Source organism: Balaenoptera ricei, chromosome 11 (assembly GCF_028023285.1).
Source record: "Balaenoptera ricei isolate mBalRic1 chromosome 11, mBalRic1.hap2, whole genome shotgun sequence".
Lineage (NCBI taxonomy): Eukaryota > Metazoa > Chordata > Mammalia > Artiodactyla > Balaenopteridae > Balaenoptera > Balaenoptera ricei.
The window spans coordinates 53,893,317-53,907,110 of record NC_082649.1 but is presented as its reverse complement, the minus strand read 5'-3'; the positions used below and the strand labels follow the sequence as shown (position 1 = coordinate 53,907,110).

The 13,794-nt window shown below is 41.2% G+C and overlaps 1 protein-coding gene across 1 annotated transcript in view; it reads left to right on the top strand.

The window, feature by feature from the left end:
* Nucleotides 1-13,794, top strand: part of CMTM6 (CKLF like MARVEL transmembrane domain containing 6) — a 41,557-nt gene that overhangs the window by 4,102 nt on the left and 23,661 nt on the right. The window lies entirely within an intron of this gene.

The following is a 13,794-nucleotide window of genomic DNA, read 5'->3' as shown; positions in this document are numbered from 1 at the left end:
TGATTTAACAGCAAAACGGGAAATGCACAAAACTATAGTTGTAACTTCAAAAACCCAACTTACAGGGAAAACCTACACAAACATACATAGTCGTAAAATGAACTTAATAAGCAGTGCTTTATTGGGGGGAAACAAGTACAGAGTGGGAGTTAGGAGACCCGGGTTCTTGTCTGTGCCTGGCTAACTTGGGATATAGTCTGTCAGAGATTAAGTCAATCAACTGTAAGCATGAGGCTGGGAGACTGTGCTCTCCAAGGGCTCTGCCAACTCTAACAGCTTGATAATTCCCTTAATTATGTTTGGGTAAAATTTCATGTCATTAGAAGGAGCCGCATTGGGTGTACGTACTGTTGTTAGGTGCTTAACCTAATATTCAGTAAGCAATCTTTAGTACATGCCTTCATGCCATTGAGAGCAAAACTGTTTACCAGAAAGTAATCAGTGAGCCTCTAAATTTATGGGTTGCATTCACCATTATTTCCTTACGCAATTCAGTGACTTTATCTCTTCTCCAATCTTTAACCACTTTGGTATTTAATGCTGGTGACCACACATTTCTCAAACTTCTTCCCGTAACTTTCACATCTTTTTTCTTTTTTCTTTTTTTGTTTTTTAAATGTATTTATTTATTTTTTGGCTGTGTTGGGTCTTCGTTTCTGTGCGAGGGCTTTCTCTAGTTGCAGCAAGCGGGGGCCACTCTTCATCGCGGTGTGCGGGCCTCTCACTATCGCAGCCTTTCTTGTTGCGGAGCACAGGCTCCAGACGCGCAGGCTCAGTAGTTGTGGCTCACGGGCCCAGTTGCTCCGCGGCATGTGGGATCTTCCCAGACCAGGGCGCGAACCCGTGTCCCCTGCATTGGCAGGCAGACTCTCAACCACTGCGCCACCAGGGAAGCCCCCATCTTTTTTCTTTTTTAATACAAAAAAGTGTCTGCTTACAAATATAAACATAAATATATATGATTACTTACATATATATGATTAATAAAATAAGCCACACTTCAGCCCTCACACCACTCACACACTCTGCAGCATCACTGTTAGATTTACAATTTGGAGGAGTGTGTTTACTTTCTTTTTTTTGGCCGCACCGTGCAGCCCCCTACATTGGAAGCGCGGAGTCCCAACCATTGGACCACCAGGGAAGTCCTTTTTAAAAATTTTTTATTTATGTGTTTGTTTATTTATTTATGGCTGCATTGGGTCTTTGTTGCTGCGCGCGGACTTTCTCTAGTTGTGGCGAGCAGGGGCTACTCTTCGTTGTGGTGCGCAGGCTTCTCATTGTGGAGCACGGGCTCTAGGTGCGCACGCTTCAGTAGTTGTGGCTCGCGGGCTCTAGATCGCAGGCTCAGTAGTTGTGGCACATGGGCTTAGTTGCTCCGTGGCATGTGGGATCTTCCCAGACCAGGGATCGAATCCGTGTTCCCTGCATTGGCAGGTGGATTCTTAACTACTGCGCCACCAGCGAAGTCCCGCAAGTCCTTGCTATTTAAGGAGTTTAGGAAAGAAGTGTTAAACTTCCTGTGACTTGCTTGTCTGGTGCAAGTTGCCCTGTTCCCTCCTCCCCTTGAACTGTTGATGTTCCTTCAGGCCTCACCCGGTCCTCCGCTCCTCCTGTCTGCTAACCAACTAAATCAGACAGGCAGTGCCTGCATCTAGAAGTCCATACTCCCTGGCATGATAATCACTGTCACTCAACTCCTTAACCATTTTCCTCATCACTTCCCATCCAGTTAGGTTGGTTGCCTTATTATCCCTTTTGGGCTACTGTGCAAATCCTTGCTGGCATGAATCTGTTCCTTTTGTGCTGCACCTGGAATGCCCTCTGCCTATCCTGATCCTGTGTGTCTCTTGGCCCTGATTTGAGTCTTGCTTTTCCACTCATCTTTCTCCAGCTATTATTAGTGCAGGTGGATCTGAACATTCTCCTGAGATTTCCTGAATTTTTATGTATAACAAATGCTCAATTATGAGATATAAAATTATTGTTTTTTTATTTTTTCTTATACATTAATCTTGTTGCTCTGTTATTACATGTTCCTATATATATTACAATGTTGGATACATGATACTCAACACACTGTATTTTTAAAAAAATTTTTCTTTTCAGCATCTTTATTGGAGTATAGTTGCTTTACAGTGGTGTGTTAGTTTCTGCTGCATAACAAAGTGAATCAGCTATACATATACATATATCCCCGTATCTCCTCCCTCTTGCGTCTCCTTCCCACCCTCCCTATCCCACCCCTATAGGTGGTCACAAAGCACCGAGCTGATCTCCCTGTGCTACGTGGCTGCTTCCTACTAGCTATCTATTTTACATTCGGTAGTATATGTAAGTCCACGCCACTCTCTCACTTTGTCCCAGCTTACCCTTCCCCCTCCCCGTGTCCTCAAGTCCATTCTCTATGTCTGTGTCTTTATTCCTGTCCTGCCCCTAGGTTCTTCAGAAACATTTTTTTTTCTTTTTTTAGATTCCACATATATGTGTTAGCATACGGTATTTGTTTTTCTCTTTCTGACTTACTTCAATCTGTATGACAGACTCTAGGTCCATCCACCTCACTACAAATAACTCCATTTCGTTTCTTTTTATGGCTGAGTAATATTCCATTGTATATATGTGCCACATCTTCTTTATCCATTCATCTGTCGATGGACACTTAGGTTGCTTCCATGTCCTGGCTATTGTAAATAGAGCTGTAGTGAACATTGTGGTACATGACTCTTTTTGAATTATGGTTTTCTCAGGGTATATGCCCAGTAGTGGGATTGCTGGGTCCTATGGTAGTTCTATTTTTAGTTTTTTAACGAACCTCCATACTGTTCTCCTTAGTGGCTGTATCAATTTACATTCCCATCAACGGTGCAAGAGTGTTCCCTTTTCTCCACACCCTCTCCAGCATTTATTGTTTGTAGATTTTTTGAAGATAGCCATTCTGACTGGTGTGAGGTGATACTTCATTGTAGTTTTGACTTGCATTTCTCTAATGATTAGTGATGTTGAGCATTCTTTCATGTGTTTGTTGGCAATCTGTATATCTTCTTTGGAGAAATGTCTATTTAGGTCTTCTACCGATTTTTGAATGGGGTTGTTTGTTTTTTTGATATTGAGCTGCATGAGCTGCTTGTAAATTTTGGAGATTAATCCTTTGTCAGTTGCTTCATTTGCAAATATTTTCTCCCATTCTGAGGGTTGTCTTTTGGTCTTGTTTATGGTTTCCTTTGCTGTGCAAAAGCTTTTCTAAGTTTCATTAGGTCCCATTTGTTTATTTTTGTTTTTGTTTCCATTTCTCTAGAAGGTGGGTCAAAAAGGATCTTGCTGTGATTTATGTCATAGAGTGTTCTGCCTATGTTTTCCTCTAAGAGTTTTATGGTGTCTGGCCTTACATTTAGGTCTTTAATCCATTTTGAGTTTATTTTTGTGTACGGTGTTAGAGAATGTTCTAATTTCATTCTTTTACATGTAGCTGTCCAGTTTTCCCAGCACCACTTACGGAAGAGGCTGTCTTTTCTCCATTGTATAGTCTTGCCTCCTTTATCAAAAATAAGGTGACCATATGTGCATGGGTTTATCTCTGGGCTTTCTATCCTGTTCCGTTGATCTGTATTTCTGTTTTTGTGTCAGTACCATACTGTCTTCATTACTGTAACTTTGTAGTATAGTTTGAAGTCAGGGAGCCTGATTCCTCTAGCTCCATTTTTCTTTCTCAAGATTGCTTTGGCTACTCAGGGTCTTTTGTGTTTCCATACAAATTGTGAAATTTTTTGTTCTACTTCTGTGAAAAATGCCATTGGTAGCTTGATAGGGATTCCATTGAATCTGTAGATTGCTTTGGGTAGTATAGTCATTTTCACAATGTTGATTCCTCCAGTCCAAGAACATGGTATATCTCTCTATCTGTTTGTATAATCTTTAATTTCTTTCATCAGTGTCTTATAGTTTTCTGCATACAGGTCTTTTGTCTCCTTAGGTAGGTTTATTCCTAGGTATTTTATTCTTTTTGTCGCAATGGTAAATGGGAGTGTTTCCTTAATTTCTCTTTCTGATCTTTCGTTTTAGTGTATAGGAATGCAAGAGATTTCTGTGCATTAATTTTGTATCCTGCAACTTTACCAAATTCATTGATTAGCTCTGGTAGTTTTCTGGTAGCACCTTTTGGATTCTCTATGTGTAATATCATGTCATCTGCAAACAGTGACAGCTTTACTTCTTTTCCAATTTGGATTCCTTTTATTTCTTTTTCTTCTCTGACTGCTGTGGCTAAAACTTCCAAAACTGTGTTGAATAATAGTGGTGAGAGTGGGCAACCTTGTCTTGTTCCTGATCTTATTGGAAATGGTTTCAGTTGTTCACCATTCAGAACGATGTTGGCTGTAGTTTTGTCATATATGGCCTTTATTATGTTGAGGTAACTCGCTCTATGCCTACTTTCTGGAGGGTTTTTATCATAAATGGGGGTTGAATTTTGTCGAAAGCTTTTTCTGCATGTGTTGAGATTATCATATGGTGTTTCTCCTTCAGTTTGTTAATATGGTTTATCACATTGATTGATTTGCGTATATTGAAGAATCCTTGCATCCCTGGGATAAATCCCACTTGATCATGGTGTATGATCCTTTTAATGTGCTGTTGGATTCTGTTTCCTAGTATTTTGTTGACGATTTTTGCCTCTGTTTTCATCAGTGATGTTGGCCTGTAGTTTTCTTTGTGATGTCTTTGTCTGGTTTTGGTATCAGGGTGATGGTGGCCTCATAGAATGAGTTTCGGAGTGTTCCTCCCTCTGCTATATTTTGGAAGAGTTTCAGAAGGATAGGTGTTAGCTCTTCTCTAAATGTTTGGTAGAATTCACCTGTGAAGCCATCTGGTCCTGGGCTTTTGTTTGTTGGAAGATTTTTAATCACAGTTTCAATTTCAATACTTGTGATTGGACTGTTTATATTTTCTGTTTCTTCCTGGTTCAGTCTTGGAAGGTTGTGCTTTTCTAAGAATTTGTCCATTTCTTCCAGGTTGTCCATTTTATTGGTGTATAGTTGCCTGTAGTAATCTCTCATGATCTTTTGTATTTCTGCAGTGTCAGTTGTTGCTTATCCTTTTTCATTTCTAATTCTATTGATTTGAGTCTTTTCCTGTTTTTCTTGATGAGTCTGGCTAATGGTTTATCAATTTTGTTTATCTTCTCAAAGAACCAGCTTTTAGTTTTATTGATCTTTGCTATTGTTTCTTTCATTTCTTTTTCATTTATTTCTGATTTGATCTTTATGATTTCTTTCTTTCTGCTACTTTGGGGCTTCTTTGTTCTTCTTTCTCTAATTGCTTTAGATGTAAGGTTAGGTTGTTTGAGATGTTTCTTGTTTCTTGAGGTAGGATTGTATTGCTGTAAACTTCCTCCTAGAACTGCTTTTCTGCATCCCATAGGTTTTGGGTCGTCGTGTTTTCACTGTCATTTGTCTCTAGGTATTTTTTGATTTCCTCTTTGATTTCTTCAGTGATCTCTTGGTTATTAAGTAGTGTATTGTTTAGCCTCCATGGGTTTGTATTTTTTACAGAGTTTTTCCTGTAATTGATATCTAGTCTCATAGCATTGTGGTCGGAAAAGATACTTGATACGATTTCAATTTTCTTAAATTTACTGAGGCTTAATTTGTGACCCAAGATATGATCTATCCTGGAGAATGTCCTATGAGCACTTGAGAAGAAAGTGTATTCTGTTGTTTTTGGATGGAATGTCCTATAAATATCGGTTAAGTTCATCTTGTTTAATGTATCATGTATAGCTTGTGTTTCCTTATTTATTTTCATTTTGGAGGATCTGTCCATTGGTGAAAGTGGGGCATTAAAGTCCCCTACTATGATTGTGTTACTGTCTATTTCCCCTTTTATGGCTGTTAGCATTTGCCTTATGTATTGAGGTGCTCCTATGTTGGGTGCATAAATATTTACAATTGTTATATCTTCTTCTTGGATTGATCTCTTGGTGTCCTTCTTTGTCTCCTGCAAGAGTCTTTATTTTAAAGTCTATTTTGTCTGATATGAGAACTGCTACTCCAGCTTTCTTTTGATTTCCATTTGCATGATATATCTTTCTCCATCCCCTCACTTTCAGTCTGAATGTGTCCCTAGGTCTGAAGTGGATCTCTTGTAGACAGCATGTAGGTGGGTCTTGTTTTTGTATCCATTCAGCCAGTCTATGTCTTTTGCTGGGAGCATTTAATCCATTTACATTTAAGGTAATTATCAATATGTATTTTCCTATTACCATTTTCTTAATTGTTTTGGGTTTGTTATTGTAGGTCTTTTCCGTCTCGTGTTTCCTGCCTAGAAAAGTTTTTTTAGCATTTGTTGTAAAGCTGGTTTGGTGGTGCTGAATTCTCTTAGCTTTTGCTTGTCTGTAAAGGTTTTAATTTCTCTGTCTAATCTGAATGAGATCCTTGCTGGGTAGACTAATCTTGGTTGTAGGCTTTTCCCTTTCATCACTTTAAATATGTCCTGCCGCTCCCTTCTGGCTTGCAGAGTTTCTGCTGAAAGATCAGCTGTTAACGTTATGGGGATTCCCTTGTATGTTATTTGTTGTTTTTCCCTTGCTGCTTTTAGTATTTTTTCTGTGTATTTAATTTTTGATAGTTTGATTAATATGTGGCTTGGCGTGTTTCTCCTTGGATTTATCCTGTATGGGACTCTCTGTGCTTCCAAGACTTGATTAACTATTTCCTTTCCCATGTTAGGGAAGTTTTCAACTATAATCTCTTCAAATATTTTCTCAGTCCCTTTCTTTTTTCTCTTCTTCTTCTGGGACCCCTATAATTCCAATGTTGTTGTGTTTAATGTTGTCCCAGAGGTCTCTAAGACTGTCCTCAATTGTTTTCATTCTTTTTTGTTTATTCTGCTCTGCAGTAGTTATTTCCACTATTTTATCTTCCAGGTCACTTATCTGTTCTTCTGTCTCAGTCATTCTGCTATGGATTCCTTCTAGAGAATTTTTAATTTCATTTATTGTGTTGTTCATCATTGTTTGTTTGCTCTTTAGTTCTTCTAGGTCCTTGTTAAACGTTTCTTATATTTTCTCCATTCTAGTTCCAAGATTTTGGATCATCTTCTCTATCATTACTCTGAATTCTTTTTCAGGTAGACTGCCTATTTCCTCTTCAATTGTTTGGTCTGGTGGGTTTTTACCTTGCTCCTTCATCTGCTGTGTGTTTCTCTGTCTTCTCATTTTGCTTAACTTACTGTGTTTGGGGTCTCCTTTTCACAGGCTGCACGTTCATAGTTCCCGCTGTTTTTGGTGTCTGCCCCCAGTGGCTAAGGTTGGTTCAGTGGGTTGTGTAGGCTTCCTGGTGGAGGGGACTAGTGCCTGTGTTCTGGTGGATGAGGCTGGATCTTGTCTTTCTGGTGGGCCAGACCGCGTCCGGTGGTGTGTTTGGGGGTGTCTGTGACCTTATTATGATTTTAGGCAGCCTCTCTGCTAATGGGTGGGGTTGTATTCCTGTCTTGCTGGTTGTTTGGCATAGGGCATCCAGCACTGTAGGTTGCTGGTTGTTGAGTGGAGCTGGGTCTTAGCGTTGAGATGGAGATCTCTGGGAGATCTTTCGCCGTTTGATATTACATGGAGCCGGGAGGTCTCTGGTGGACCAATGTCCTGAACTTGGCTCTCCCACCTCAGAGGCACAGGCCTGACACCTGGCCAGAGCACCAAGACCCTGTCAGCCACATGGCTCAGAAGGAAAGAGAGAAAAAAAGAAAAAAATATAAAATAAAGTTACTAAAATAAAAAATTAAAGTAATTATTTAAAAAATTTAAAAAATAATCAAAAAAGAAAAAAAAAAAAAAAAGAAGAGAGCAACCAGACCAAAAAAACAAATCCAGCAATGATAAGCGCTAAAAACTATACTGAAAAAAAAACAAAGCAAAAAAAACGGACAGGCAGAACCCTAGGACAAATGGTAAAAGCAAAGCTATACAGACAGAATCACACAAAGAAGCAAACACATACACACTCTCAAAAAGAGAAAAAGGAAAAAAAATATATTTTTTTAAAAAAGGAGAGCAACCAAATCAATAAACAAATCTACCAATGATGGCAAACTCTAAATACTAAACTAAGATAAACATAAAACCAGAAATAAATACGATACAGAAAACAAACCCCAAGTCTACAGTTGCTCCCAAAGTCCACCACCTCAATTTTGGCATGATTCATTGTCTATTCAGGTATTCCAGAGATGCAGGGTACATCAAGTTGATTGTGAAGATTTAATCGGCTGCTCCTGAGGCTGCTGGGAGAGATTTCCCTTTCTCTTCTTTGTTCGCACAGCCCCTGGGGGTTCAGCTTTGGATTTGGCCCCGCCCCTGCATGTAGGTTGCCTGAGGGCATCTGTTCCCTGCCCAGACAGGATGGGGTTAAAGTAGCAGCTGATTAGGGGGCTTTGGCTCACTCAGGCCGGGGGGGGGGGGTGTTGGGGGGTGTTGGGGGTAGGGGTGTGGAATGTGGGGCGAGCCTGCGGTGGCAGAGGCTGGCATGACGTTGCAACAGCCCGAGTTGCACCGTGTGTTCTCCCAGGGAAATTGTCCCTGAATCGTGGGACCCTGGCAATGGCGGGCTGCACAGGCTCCCAGGAGGGGACGTGTGGATAGTGACCTGTGCTTGCACACAGGCTTCTTCGTGGCTGCAGCAGCAGCCTTAGCGTTTCATGCCTGTCTCTGGTGTCCGTGCTGATAGCTGTGGCTCACACCTGTCTCTGGAGCTCCTTTAGGCGGTGCCCTGAATCCCCTCTCCTCGTGCACCCTTTTGGGAAGTCTGAGGTCTTCTGCCAGCATTCAGTAGGTGTTCTGTAGGAGTTGTTCCACATGTAGATGTATTTCCGATGTATTTGTGGGGAGGAGGGTGATCTCCACATCTTACTCCTCCGCCATCTTGAACGTCTCCCTCTAATTTATTTTTTAAATCGAGGTATAATTGACATGTAACAGTTTCAGATGTACAACTTAATAATGTGATATTTGTATATATTGTGAAATGATCCCTTTATTTTGTATTAGAGACTGTACAGTGCTGTGGGAGATTTTAAAGGAAGGTTAGTAGCATCAGAGATGGGGAATCAGGAGAAATTTTCATACTGAATATAGCTTGTCGTGCTAATTTCTTGGCCTTTATCTGGGAATAGGAACTAGTAAATTCTGAACTTGATCTAGTACCCCTTCATTCTCTAGGATGTCCATGTAGAACCCTACTCTTGATACTGCTTTAGGGCTTAAGGTCAGTAAGAATGACTCCTTTAATAAGTTTGGAATAGGACTTGTAATGACTTGTCACTGATTGCTTCTGGCCCAGCTGGATCCTGCCCTTTTCTTAGGGAGAGTAGATAAGCAGTCTGTGTCTCTACTGCAGATAAGATTTTATTGTCTTAATAGCCTGCACTGATGAGTGTTCCTGATAATTTCATTATTGTAGAGAAGAATGGTTCAAGATCAGCTATTCTCACACCCCAATTAGAGTTTTAGGCTCATATCTTCTCATAGTTAATTGACTTTCATACACCTCAGGTATATTTTGCAAATGTCTCATAGAGAAACTCCTAAAACTTGGACAAGATTTAACATAGAGTCGAGAATAAAGCAAATGGAATATTAAGACATTTGGGATCTTATTATACTGTAGACTTATAAAAACTTCTCTTGTAATTATAATTACAGGTGGAGAAGTACTTTTACACAATGACCTTTTGGGACTTGTCTTGGTGTGTCGCTTTATCCTGTGTTGCGGTGACTGGGAATGCCTCGCCTAGCATCTGTCTGATGTGAGGAAGTTGTTTGGGATATTCTGGACTATTTTATGCCTCATTAACTTACAGGAAATCACAGCAAGGACCTATTTTCGTCCTTACATGCATTCTTTTCAGTTGTGGGAATATATGAATTTTGTATTGCCAGCAGGAAGGGGGAAATCCCTTAGAGGTTTAGATGCCAATTTGGATTTGACTTTTTTTAACTTTTTCTTTTGAAATAATTATAGAATCACAGGAACTTGCAAAAACAAAATGTAAAGGGAGGTCCGTTGCATTCATGCGTGTGTGTGTGTGTGTGTGTACACCTCTATGCTGTTTTCTCAAGTGTAGCTTCCTTAATCACTGCTGCAATCAAGAATCAGAACTGTTCCATCGGACTTCCCTGGTGGCGCAGTGGTTAAGAATCCACCTGCCAGTGCAGGGGACACGGGTTCAATACCTGGTCCAGGAAGATCCCACATGCCACGGAGCAACTAAGCCCGTGCACCACAACTACTGAGCCCGCACACCTAGAGCCCATGCTTTGCAACAAGAGAAGTCACTGCAATGAGAAGCCTGCGCACCAAAGCGAAGAGTAACCCCCGCTCGCCGCCACTAGAGAAAGCCTGCATGCAGCAACGAAGACCCAATGCAGCCAAAAAATAAATAAATGAATAAAAATTAAAAAAAAAAAACTTCCATCACCACGTGGTTCCCTCGTGCCACTCCTTTTATAGCCACACCTCTCCCCTCTCCCGTGGCCACCACTAATTAGTTCTCCATCTCTATAAGCTTTGTTATTATATAAATGGAGTCATGCAGTATCTAATCTTTGGAGATTGGATTTTTTTCACTTTGCATAGTTCTCTGGAGATTCATCCAGATTGTTGCATATACCAAGTTTGTTCCTTTTTATTGCGAAGTAGTATTCCATGGTATGGATTACCACGGTTTGCGTAACCATTGAAGGACATCTGTAGTGTTTAGAGTTTGGGTCTTTGATGAGTAAAAATGTTATGAACATTCATGTATCAGTTTTTGCAGGAACGTAAGTTTTCATTTCTCTTGGTCATATACAGAATGTAGGAATGCAGTTGCTGGGTCATACGGCAGTTGCATGCTTAGTTTTTAAAGAAACTGCTAACCTGTTTTCCAGAGTGGCTGTACTATTGACCTCTGATTTGATGAAAGTGTTTCGTAGGATAAAATTTTGATTATATACTTACGTATGTGTTGATTTTGGTAGCAGTCTTAGTGCCATTAATATATCTGGTTGCTCCTGCTGGCCTGACTTCTGTGAGACAGCATTTCCCAAAAGGCTTTGACTTGGGTCATCAGTCATTTTGATGGTTTAATGCCCAGAAGGAAATTCCCTTAGCTTCTACAAAACCCACACAAACTGCACAAGTGAATCTCTTCTCTTCCTTCCTATTTCTAGAGGAGAGTTAGCCTCACACCGTGAGCCCTGAATCTTGCCTTTAGAGATCCTCTTTTCTTTCTCTGTCTTTAGACATCTTACAGGTTTCTGTCTAAGCATTTAAACATGCTCAGTTCTCTCCTGTCTTTAAATTCCTTTCCCTTTGACCTCATCCACTGGGTGACTGGGCTGTCTCTATTGTACTGCCTTGTCTAGCCCTCACTTCCAGTGTACAGTACAGTAATCTAGGTTGCCTCCCTGAGCACACTGAAATGGTCCTGTTGATGTCACCAGCAACCCTGTAGCTCAGTCTCATGTAAGCGTTTCAGTACTCTTGAGTAGCATTCAGCACTCTTGATTACTTGCTCTGCGTAGAAATACTTTCTCTTGATCAACTACCCCTTGGACTGCTGCTCCTAATTGTCCTTTGCTGTTGTCTCCCCCTCTGTTCATCCCTTAAATCTTGGGGTTCCTCACAGTTCTGCACAGGGCCGACTTTCCTCATTCTGGGTAATCTCCCACATCTTGGTCTCCACCTCAGACCTGTCCCCTGAGCTCCAGACCCATATATCCTTTTGCCTCGTAGCCAGCTCCACCCAACTCTTCCACAGACCTCTCATATACAGCATATTTAAAATGGAATTTATTTTCTTCCCAGCACCCTTGCCTCTTAAAAAGAAGAAGAAAAACTCTTCTTTCTTCAGTGAGGCACCAGTGTGTTAATACCACATCACACAACAGTGGGAGCACTGTTAAAACCATCTGCATTTAATTGAGTTGACGAATTAGCCAGAGATAACTGTTCTCCATTCAATGAAAATGCATAAAAATTATACTTTAAAAAAAATTATTTAACTGCGCTGTGTCTTAGTTGCGGCACGTGGGATCTTCACTGCTACGTGCAGGATCTTCATTGCAGCATGCAAACTCTTAGTTGCGGTATGGGGGATCTAATTCCCTGACTAGGGATCGAACCCAGGCCCCCTGCATTGGGAGTGCAGAGTCTTAGCCACTGGACCACCAGGGAAGTCCCCAAAATTATACTTTTTATGGCCAGTTAAATAACTGCAAGACTAAAATTGAATGTGAAAAGGAATTGTTTCTATGAAAATAAATTGAATGCTTTGGAAAGACCAAAAAAGCTACTAAAATACGTGCAGTGGAATTAAGTAAGAGCAAGGCAACTGTGAAAGGCCAGTAAAACTAGTCCGACTCTAGAAGGATTCTGCACGCTGCTTCTCAGGTGTCCCAGATCTTGCTCCACTTCAAATAACATCAGTCTGGAAGTGGTAGTCATAAATGATGGAAGTGATTAATGCAGAGAACACGATGGGGAATTCCAATCAGGTGCATTCTCAAAGAAAAGGCCCACTTCAAAAGACTGAATAAATAAATGTGCCTTTTTGTTCTAAATGAAAATAAAATGGTTTAAGCATATATGTATTATCTTGTTTCCTATTCCGTTTGTATTCATCCTGTCTGATGAGGGCTTCTACTGCATCTTTCAGTGATTTCACTCTTGTCCATTACTACTACCCTGCTCACTACCTTTCCTCTGATTTCTGACATGAGCTTCCCCAACTGGATGTCCAGCCCCAGTTTTGCCCTCCCCCACTGTCTCCCCCTCCCCGTCTCCCCCACCATCTCTCCTCCCCGTCCCTTCTTTATATTGTAGCTATAAAGAACTACTAAAAGCATAAACCTGATCATGTTACCCCTTTGCTTTATAAATTTATTTATTTATTTATTAAAATTTATTCTTGGCTGCGTTGGGTCTTCGTTGCTGCGTGCAGGCTTTCTCTAGTTGTGACGAGCGGGGCCTACTCTTCGTTGCGGTGCGTGGGCTTCTCATTGCAGTGGCTTCTCTTTGTTGTGGAGCACGGGCTCTAGGCACACGGGCTTCAGTAGTTGTGGCACGTGGGCACACTAGTTGTGGCTCACGGTCTCAGTAGTTGTGGCTCGCGGGCTCCAGAGCACAGGCTAAGTAGTTGTGGCGCTCAGGCTTAGTTGCTCCACAGCATGTGGGATCTTCCCAGACCAGGGCTCAAACCTGTGCCCCTTGCATTGGCAGGCGGATTCTTAACCACTGCGCCACCAGGGAAGTCCCTACCCCTTTGCTTTAAAAACCCTTAAAATCCAGATTCCTTAAACTAGTAAAAGGAGGCATTTAGATCTGTTCTCTGCTTATTACCTCTCTGGTCTCATTTCATCATTTCTGTGCTGCCATCCCCTCCCCTCTGACGCATTAGCCATGTTGACTCAACTCACTTTCACAGTTGAGTGGAGGTTGTGGGATATCTGTGTGTGGTTAGCGTGGGAAGGTACCGAGCTCTCTCACTTCTAGGTCCTTCTGTGCACTGCTTCTCTGCCTGGAACTTTTTCCCCTATCTTTCACCCCACAACTGACTCTACTGTCCTTCTGGTCTCAGCTTTCCTTCCGGAAGCCTTTCCCAACCTCCAGGTTGAGTGCCTTTTCTGTGTGCTTTTATAACAACACCCCGGATTTCTCCTATTCTAGCATTTAGCACACAGTAGGTAGTTAATTATCTGTGTACCTGTATTCCCTTCAAGGCAACTGGAGTGTAAATTATGTGTAGATCAGGTTCATTCAGTAA